The sequence below is a fragment of the Henckelia pumila genome, chromosome 3 (genome assembly GCF_033568475.1).
Source record: "Henckelia pumila isolate YLH828 chromosome 3, ASM3356847v2, whole genome shotgun sequence".
In the NCBI taxonomy this organism is placed as follows: Eukaryota; Viridiplantae; Streptophyta; class Magnoliopsida; order Lamiales; family Gesneriaceae; genus Henckelia; species Henckelia pumila.
This window is the reverse complement of record NC_133122.1, coordinates 77,065,159-77,075,193: the sequence shown is the minus strand read 5'-3', so window position 1 is coordinate 77,075,193 and position 10,035 is coordinate 77,065,159.

The window sequence follows — 10,035 nt, the reverse complement described above, 5'->3', positions numbered from 1 at the left end:
TGTTTGCTCCAATTGCTGCTAAAATCTAGAGCACATGCCCGCAGCATATCTTCAAGGGTTTGGATTGTCCTCTCAGTTTGGCCATCAGTTTGAGGGTGATAAGCCGTACTGAGTGTAACTTTACTCCCCATAGCTTGCTGAAAGCTCTTCCAAAAGCGCAATACAAATCTTGGATCTCGGTCAGACAAGATACTGACTGGAACCCCATGTAGCCGTACTATATTATCCATATATAGCGTAGCTAATTTGTCCAAACTATACTTCATGCGTACTGGTAGGAAATGCGCATATTTTGTGAGTCTATCTACGATCACCCAAATACCATCATGCCTCTGCTTTGATTCAGGGAGTCCCACTACAAAATCCATGGAAATGTGCTCCCATTTCCATTCCGGGATTTTTAATGGTTGGAGTAGCCCTCCAGGTCGCTGATGTTCTGCCTTAACCTGTTGACATACTTGACACTTAGAGACGAATTCTGTGACATCCTTCTTCATTCCATTCCACCAAAAATTCCCTTTTAAATCTCTATACATCTTTGTACTCCCCGGATGTACTGAAAACTTTGACTTGTATGCTTCAGACATGACTTCATTCCGAAGATCATTGACGTCCGGTACCCATAAACATCCTTTCATCCATAGGACTCCTTTATCATCCACATGAAAGTCTGGTAATTTTCCTTCCTTGATTTGTTCCTTGAAATTAGCCAACGATGAATCTAGCTCTTGACTCAATTTGACTGTTTCTCGAAGACACGGTTGAGCCGTTTATGAAGCTAGAATCTTCTTGCTCATGTCTTTTCGACTCAAGGCGTCAGCCACTTTATTGGCCTTACCTGGATGGCAGCTTATGGTTAGATCGTAATCTTTTAAGAGTTCGATCCATCTTCTTTGTCTCATATTCAGCTCCTTTTGCGTGAATAAATACTTGAGACTTTGGTTATCAGTGAAAATTTCACACTTGGCACCGTAGAGGTAATGTCTCCAAATTTTCAGTGCGAACACCACTGCTGCTAACTCGAGATCATGAGTGGGGTAGTTTTGCTCATGAGGTTTCAGCTGTCTAGATGCGTAGGCGATCACTCTCCCTTCTTGCATTAGCACGCATCCCAAACCTTCCTTTGATGCATCACTATAAATTGCAAAATCTTTTCCTCCCTCGGGTAGCACTAGTACTGGTGTAGATGCTAACCTTTCCTTCAGGACTCCGAAACTCTTTTCACAGTCCTTGTTCCAATCGAACTTTACGTTCTTTTGGGTGAGTTTCGTAAGAGGTATAGCTATTGAAGAAAATCCTTCAACAAATTTTCGATAATAGCCAGCCAACCCCAGGAAGCTTCGAATTTCGGTCACTGACTTGGGTCTGGGCCAGTCTGTTATTGCTTCAACTTTCTTGGGATCCACCGAGACTTCGGCTGCTGAGATAATGTGTCCCAAGAATGCCACGCTCCTTAACCAAAATTCACACTTCTTGAATTTGGCATAAAGTTTATTCTCCCTTAAGGTTTGTAGTGTAATACGGAGATGTTCTTTGTGATCCTCTTCGCTAGGTGAGCATACTAGGATATCATCAATAAAAACCACCACGAACCTATCAAGAAACTGTTTGAAAACTCGGTTCATGCGGTCCATAAATGCTGCAGGGGCATTGTCAAGCCGAACGGCATTACTAAAAATTCGTAGTGCCCATATCTTGTTCGGAAAGCCTTCTTTGGAATATCTTCTGTCTTGACCTTCAACTGGTGATAGCCCGACCGCAGATCTAGTTTGGAGAAAACAGTAGCTCCTTTAAGTTGATCGAACAAGTCATCTATCCTTGGAAGAGGATACTTGTTCTTGATTGTGATCTTATTGAGCTCTCTGTAATCTATACACATTCTCATGCTTCCATCCTTTTTCTTGACAAATAAGACTGGGGCTCCCCACGGGGATGCACTCGGTCTAATTTGCTTCTTGTCCAGCAGCTCTTGTAGTTGCTCTTTCAATTCCTTGAGTTCCGCTGGTGCCATTCGGTAAGGAGCTTTCGAAATCGGAGCAGCCCCAGGTTCTAGATGAATCTCAAATTCAATCTCTCGGTCTGGAACCATTCCGGGTAGTTCCTCTGGAAAGACATCCGGAAACTCTCGTACAATCGGAAGGTCTTCTAGTTTGAGCTCTGGCTCATCTTTTACCTCGCTCACCATAGCTAGGTAAACTTTTTCGCGACCTTTTATCGCCTTCCATGCTTGGGAGGCCGACAAGAGGGGTTTTCGCGTCTTGGTCTTGCCTTGAAATGTAATTTCTTCGAGGTTTGGGGTTCGAATTTTAACATTCTTATCCCGACAGCTAACCACTGCATGGTTTCTAGAGAACCAATCCATCCCAAGGATGACATCAAATTCTACCATGTTGAGTTCAATCAAATCAGCATCAAAGATTTGTTCACAAACACACATCTTACAATTCCTATGTATCTTGAGTGTCTCAATTATCTTGTTAGTAGGGGTTGCTACTCTCAGTGGCTCAGTTAGATTCTCAGAGATAAGCCCTATCTTTTTAGTGAATCTCTTAGATATAATTGAATGAGTGGCACCACAATCAAATAAAACATATGCAGGCTTAGTATTGATTAAAATGGTACCTGCCACGACTTCATTCGCATCATCAGCCTCTTCTTGTGTGATAGCAAACACACGGGCATTGGGCTTTGTCTCTTTAGGTTGGGCCTGCGCAGTACTAGTATTTGGCCCGGTCCTTGGCTTCACTGGTTCAGGACAATCAGTCATTCGGTGCCCCAACTTCCCACAATTGAAACAGGAGCCAGTTTTTCGATGACATTCCCCTTCGTGACGGAAGTTGCAGGTAGGACACGGTTTGATCAGTGGTCGACTTGGAGCAGAGTAAGTTCCCTTGGATGGTCCACCAGTTTGGTTCGGGCGCTTGGGTTTTGGCCCGATTGCTGTAGATTGACCAGACAGAGGTCGTTTGTTCTTGAAGTCATCTTCCCGACGCTTGATATCCGATTCAGCTCGGATAGCTGCTCCCATCAAGTTTGCAAAGTTGGCAGGCTGAAAAACTGCTAACGCCGACTGGATTCGGCTATTCAACCCCTTTTTGAAACGGTGCAGTTTCAGATCATCATCTCCCATAATGGTAGGGGCATAAGATCCAAGCTCATTGAATTTATAAGTGTACTCCACCACTGACATATTTGAAGATTGCGTGAGGTTTTCAAATTCACTTAGCTTCTGAATTCGAACCTCAGCTGGAAAATATTGCTTCAGAAATGCAGTGCGAAACTGTTGCCATGTGATTGCTCCAGCAACTAACATAGCAGGCGAGACAGCTTCCCACCATTTTCTTGCTTTATCCTCCAGAAAAGGAATTGTTACCTCCACTTTAAGTGCTTCAGGGACTTCAAGTAAACGCAATTGGTCCTCCATTTTCTTCATCCAATTTCTTCCCACCTTTGGGTCAGCATCTCCCTTAAACATTTCAGTTCGGTTCTTACGGAGCGATTCATAATGGAATTTGACTCCGTTCTGAGCAGGTGGGGGAGGTGGCGGATTGCCGTTGCCATTGGTATTTCCCATCCCTTGGAGGGTCGTTGCTACAATTGCTGCGATAGCCACAAGATTTTCTCGGCTCAGATTGATTCCTGAAGGTGGATTTGCATTATCCCCACGATTGTTGTTGCGTGTTCTTGGGAGTTCTCCGGCCATTTCCTACAGTAAGGGAGTTCTAAGAGTTTTTCGAAACATGATACTTAAAAATAAAGGAAATAGCAGAATAAAATGAATCAATAAATAATCCCAAGAATAAAAGTTATTTTATTGATTCTCAAAATGTCATGAAGATAAATGAAGCAAAACAAACCAAGTTTCAAAACATTAAGGTATCATGCTGAATCAAACAAAAACAATGCTGAATAAAAGGACTAAGCTAGATGAAAGCCTAATCTATGATTTCTCCATCGCCCAAGGCTTCATCTTCTGCAGGAACATCTTCGGGGTTCTCTTCTACCACCATGTCTACTTGTTGTAGGTGATTGATATGCTCGAGCATGGCTGCGTTCACTTCATCACGACCTTGCACAGCGTTTTGCAACACTTGCACTTGGTGTTGGAGTTCTAACATTTCCATCATTCTTTGGTTGCGTAGGTCCTCGAGGAAAGTGATGGTAGCTAGGGACGACTCCAACTTCTTTTTCGTCTCCTCATGTTCCTTCTCTTTCTTATCAAGATAATATGCAAGCCTTTCGACGTCGCCTTCGAGGTGGTCCCGATGCTCCTCCATCCCACTCTTGTTCGCCTTTAGCTTCTTCATGTCTTCCATCATCTCCTCTTTCTCGTATTGCTTCACATATAGTGAAGTCCTCAATGACTCGATAACTTGATCCTTGCTTCGAACCACGTTTTTGCGAGCCGTGACTTTGGTGCGAGCCATCTTCCTAGAATAAAGAGGAATGGATTCAGGTAAGAATTCACATTGATGAATACTTCAGACAGAATTGATATAGGACAAGATTTTCGGGCAATATTTCCAAAAATGGAAAATTTTGAGATTTCTTTTTGGGCAGAAACTACAAGTCGAGGGTGTTGTGGGACAATTCGCGGAATTGGATTTCGAATTTTCTAGGTGAAGTTATAAGCGTCCGAAAACTTTCCTAAAATGGCAAAAACGCAATTTCGAAGACTTAAACGATTGAATTCAGGCTAAAGCGTCATTAGTCATACAAAGTATGAGTTTAACTCAGAAGATCGTTTCGGGTCAGGATACGCAGGGCTTTGGTCAAAATTTGACAACGTCAAATTTTTCGGTACGGAATCCCATCCGGGTTTATGAACCTGGCGGCTCTGATACCACTAAAATGTCACGCCTCGAGACCGAGACGTGCCACCGGCGTTGTTTTAAATTCACACAAATTATAAAACAACCAGCCTCGTAGTACAGTATAAACCAAACCAGTCTATTATCATAAATAAACATCAAACTATTGTCTTTACAACTCGATAAATCCAACAATAACAAAACCAATGTGAAAGCGTCTAAAAAAACTTAATAACAAAATATTAAAGCAAAAATCCCAATAATAAAAATAACAAAATTTAGTCTTATTGATCATCTATCACCATCCCCAAAACATATCTTGCTCACGAACTTCTACATCATCATCTTCATAATCTGGGAGGGAAAAGTAAGGGGTGAGTGTTTTGGAAAACACTCAGCAAGTGGGGGCCGATCGATCATACCAAAATATATACATATATATTTATTTATTTCAAAAACTCATGAATTAATTTAAATCATAACATTTCATATCATGTCTCAACATAGCATAGCATAGCATAGCATAAATAACATCATAACATATTTGACATGACATCACATAATCTTTGACAAGACACTGAAATTCCTCTCATTATTCGTGGCTAACTGATCAGTCCCCTATATGTAATCTCTCTAAGGGGTGAGGTCATAGAACGGTTATTATACCCACCGTATCAGGGTCATAACATAACATGGTTCGGAAATTCCCTTTCCACTCCTAATTCGATTCATAACAGTGTCAAAACATTTTTTCCAGCAAAGCATTATCATGAACAATATTAAATAGCAAAATTCCAACGATTAACATGAGCGATCGAATTTTAAATCATACATATAATTTTAAATCATAAGCCCACTTACCGTCACATGTGCGAAATCGGATAACTTGAATTGGCGAGGCTTGAACCCAAAACTGGGAAATCACAATTCGAAAAGTTCAGACTTGAAAGTCTCGAAAGGTTAGGAAAATTCTTTGGACTATCTCTTGAGCACTCTCTTTCCAATTCCTAGACCACCACTTCGAAGCTAAGGGAAAAATATATATATTAAAACTCTAAATTGCTAGTCTTGATTTTTGAAATTAATAAAATAGAGTGGACCCACCTTCAAAATAAAAGATGCAAGAATTCTGCACACTCCAACCCACTTGCAGCTTTGTACTAACGTGAATAAGGGAAAGGAAGTGGACAGGCTTCAACTTTGCAGCATGGTTCAGAACTCGAGGCTGTGAGGATTTTTGGAGGTGTGTTACCGAAGAATTTGCACGAGAGTGATAGTAGTGAAGGGAGGTGGTTCTTGTACTTAAATAGGAGGCCAATAATCGGCCAAAAAGGAGGAAGAAAATCTCCTTGATTTAAATTTCTGAAATTACCTTGATTTGTGTCCAAATTATCGATCATCAGATCTTGAAAAAAAAAGGTAATATTATACTCTGCATAATTTGAGAGACCCTTCCATATTGATGCATACTTGCAGGCCAAGTTTCGGGTGTTCACAAGAGCTCTCACTGCAGTGATCGATAATCTCCCTTCAGAAATAAATTCCAACGGCCAGATCGAGCTCGGACTGAAATCTGGGAGCTTGGAAAAGCTTGGAGGCGTGAGAATGGAGGGAGACGGCTTGGAGGGGATGAAGTGAAGGCTTCTCAACAAAAATCTAAGTGTAGATAATATATAAAATCCAATATTTGCATTTTAGTCCCTAAAAAATCCAAAATTTGCAAAGTGGACCCCGATCAAAATCAAGTCGGCTCGTGAACTCTGCAATCTCCGATTAACTCAAATAAACTCATTTAAGATAAAAACGGGGCGTTACAATTCTCCCCCACTAAGAAGAGATTTTGTCCTCAAAATCAACAAGAACCACAACTCATAAGATAGAATAAAGAACTAAAGACAGTAAGAAGAACTCACGTCATCCGAATAACTCCGGAAATCGCTGTCTCATGTCAGATTCTGTCTCCCAAGTCGCTTCCTTGATGCCGTGACGGCTCCACTGCACTTTCACTAACGGGATCGACTTGGTTCTGAGTTGTTTCTCCTTCCGATCAAGGATCTGAAGCGGTCGCTCAAAGTAGCTCAGAGTCTCGTCTAACTCGGCTTCGTTAGGCTGAAGAATTTGAGAAGGATCTGGATGATACTTTCGCAGCATAGAGACGTGAAAAACGTCGTGAATACCAGATAAATACGAGGAAGTGCAAGTCTGTAGGCAAGATCGCCTATCTTCTCGAGAATCTCGTACGGCCCGATGAATCTCGGAGATAACTTTCCTCTCTTACCGAATCTGACAGTGCCTCTGAACGGAGAAATCTTCAGAAAGACTCGGTCTCCCTGATCAAAACTCAGAGGTCTACGCCTGACATTCGCATACTTCGCCTGTCTATCTTGAGCTGACTTCATTCTGGTCTGAATGATCTTAACCTGCTCTGCCATATCTCTAAGCTTCTCCGGTCCCAAATCTGGTGACTCGGACAAATCATCCCAAAACAATCCGATACTCGCTTGGAAGCTGTTGTTGTAAGAAAACTCGACAAGAGGCAAAGAATCCTGCCAACTAGTGCCAAAGTCTAGCACTACCGCTCGCAGCATATCCTTTAACGTCTGGATAGTCCGCTCTGACTGTTCATCGGTCTGAGGATGATAAGCTGTACTTAGATGCAATTGAGTACCAAGTGCCCCCTGAAGACTGTGCCAGAAGTGCGAAGTGAATTTAGGATCTCTGTCTGAAATGATCGACTTCGGCACACCATGCAATCTCACAACATTGCTAACATACAACTCAGCCATCTGATCATGACGATACGTCATCCTGTACGGAATAAAACATGTAGACTTCGTCAATCGGTCGATCACTACCCAAATGGCATCGCATCCTCAAACGGATCGTGGTAGCTTCGTGACGAAATCCATGGAAATGTGATCCCACTTCCATTCAGGAACAGATAGACTGTGCAACAGACCTCCTGGTCGCTTTCGTTCTGCTTTAACTTGCTGACAGTTCAAACACCGAGATACGAACCTCGCAACATCGCTCTTCATTCTTTTCCACCAGAACTGATTCTTCAGGTCGTTGTACATCTTACGACCTCCAGGATGAATACTAAACTGACTGCAATGAGCCTCTCAAAGAATACGCTGTCTCAACTCCAAAATATCATGCACAACAATACGGTTATTCACAAACAAAACATCATCTCTAACTTGGAATTCAGACTGATGCCCAGATCTGACTTTCTCTACTGAAACCTGAATGCTCGGCTCAGACTTCTGTGCTTCTCTGATTGCAACAAACAACTCCGGTTCGGCTTGAATAGAAAACACTCTGATAGTCTCCCTATCTGTTTCAAACTCTAAACCAGAAGTGCAACAATCATCGATCAACTGAGAAACACCAATAGTAGAAAGAGATAAAGAACAAAGCTTTCGGCTCAAGGCATCTGCAACTGCATTCGACTTTCCCGGATAATACTTGATTTCACAGTCGAAATCCTTCAATAGATCTAACCATCTTCTCTGTCTCATATTCAGATCTGCCTGTGTAAACAAGTACTTAAGGCTCTTATGGTCAGAAAAAGTCTCGAAAGACTCACCATACAGATAGTGACGCCAGATCTTCAAAGCAAAGACAATCGCAGCTAGTACAAGATCATGAACCGGATAACGAGTCTCGTGCGGTTTCAGCTGCCTCGATGCATACGCCGCCACATGCTTATGTTGCATAAGAACACAACCTAAGCCTCGGTTAGAAGCATCACAATAGACTGTGAAACCTCCAGTACCCTTCGAAATAGAAAGAATCGGAGCACTGGTCAGTCTCCTCTTCAGATCAACAAAGCTAGCCTCACAATCTGCAGTCCAGACAAAAGGCACATTCTTCTGAGTCAGCTGGGTAATAGGCTTGGCAATAGACGAGAAACCCTCGATGAATCGGCGATAATAACCAGCTAAACCCATGAAGCTTCGGATCTCAGGTACTGATGTCGGTCTAGGCCAATTCATAACCGCTTCAATCTTGCTGGGGTCGACAGAAATCCCATCTCCAGAAATGATATGACCGAGAAAGACAACTCGATCCAACCAGAATTCACACTTAGACAACTTGGCAAACAACTGCTCAACTCGCAAAATTTGCAGTACGGTCCTCAAGTGCTCTGCATGGTCATTATGGTTCTTTGAGTAGATAAGAATATCATCGATAAAGATAATGACGAACTCATCTAAATAACGCTGAAAGATGTTGGAACACGGTCGTTCTCCGGATCGAAAAAGAAAGTGATACCCGTTGCAGCAGAAGTTTTAAAATTTTATATGGAACGATTCCATATGGGTATCAAATTCCTACGATTAAAATTGATAACATAAAATTTAAACAATGTAAATTTTACCTTAAAATCTCGAAGCGAGATTATGGACACCAACAGATTAAACTGCTCTTGTTGTATATCCCAGGAACTGATGAACGAACGTTTCTTCAATCAGGTCCACGAACAAAAATTTAATCCCTCTGACAGACTGCACTAGAAAGTCTATCAGAAGTTTCTACGATGAGATAGAACAGATATGATCTGTTAAATCAGTCTGCAAATTCAAAAATTCACAGACTGAATTTTCGAACACTGTGAGAGAGGGGGAGCGGTCGGCCGAATTCCTTGAGAGAATGCTCTCTAGGGTTTCGAAATTTTGACCTGTGTTGTGTAATTTCTGCACTGCAATAACTTATTTATAATGTGGGCTGCTAACAGCTTAGGGCCCATTAGTCATAAGTTCAAGCCTGACAAGCAAAGCCCGCATGTTCAGAAATTAATATAAAATTCATCGTGACTTAGATTGATAAACCAATTTCACCAATGTGCACAGAAACCATTTCTGCATCTTTTAAAGTCAAGATAAATTTTCTGAATCCAAATTCAGTGATTTCCAAAAATGTCCATCACTATGTTATTTTAGGAAATCTTACTCTCTCTATTCTTAAATAAGAAGTCCTACTTCTTTATCCACTAAATTTAACTCTTTAAATTTAATTATCTCAACGAGGATTAAAAATCCATTACTTGTGTGACCCTCAATGGTTTAGGGATACAGCTAGCCGTGGGCTCACAACTTCTTGTGACTCGGAACAACAATTTCCGACTTACCCAACGAATCATGGTAAGAGCGCCTAGCAACATCGCCCCATGATTCCCTAGATATCACTGATAGTGCCTGCAAGAACCAATAGATTTTGA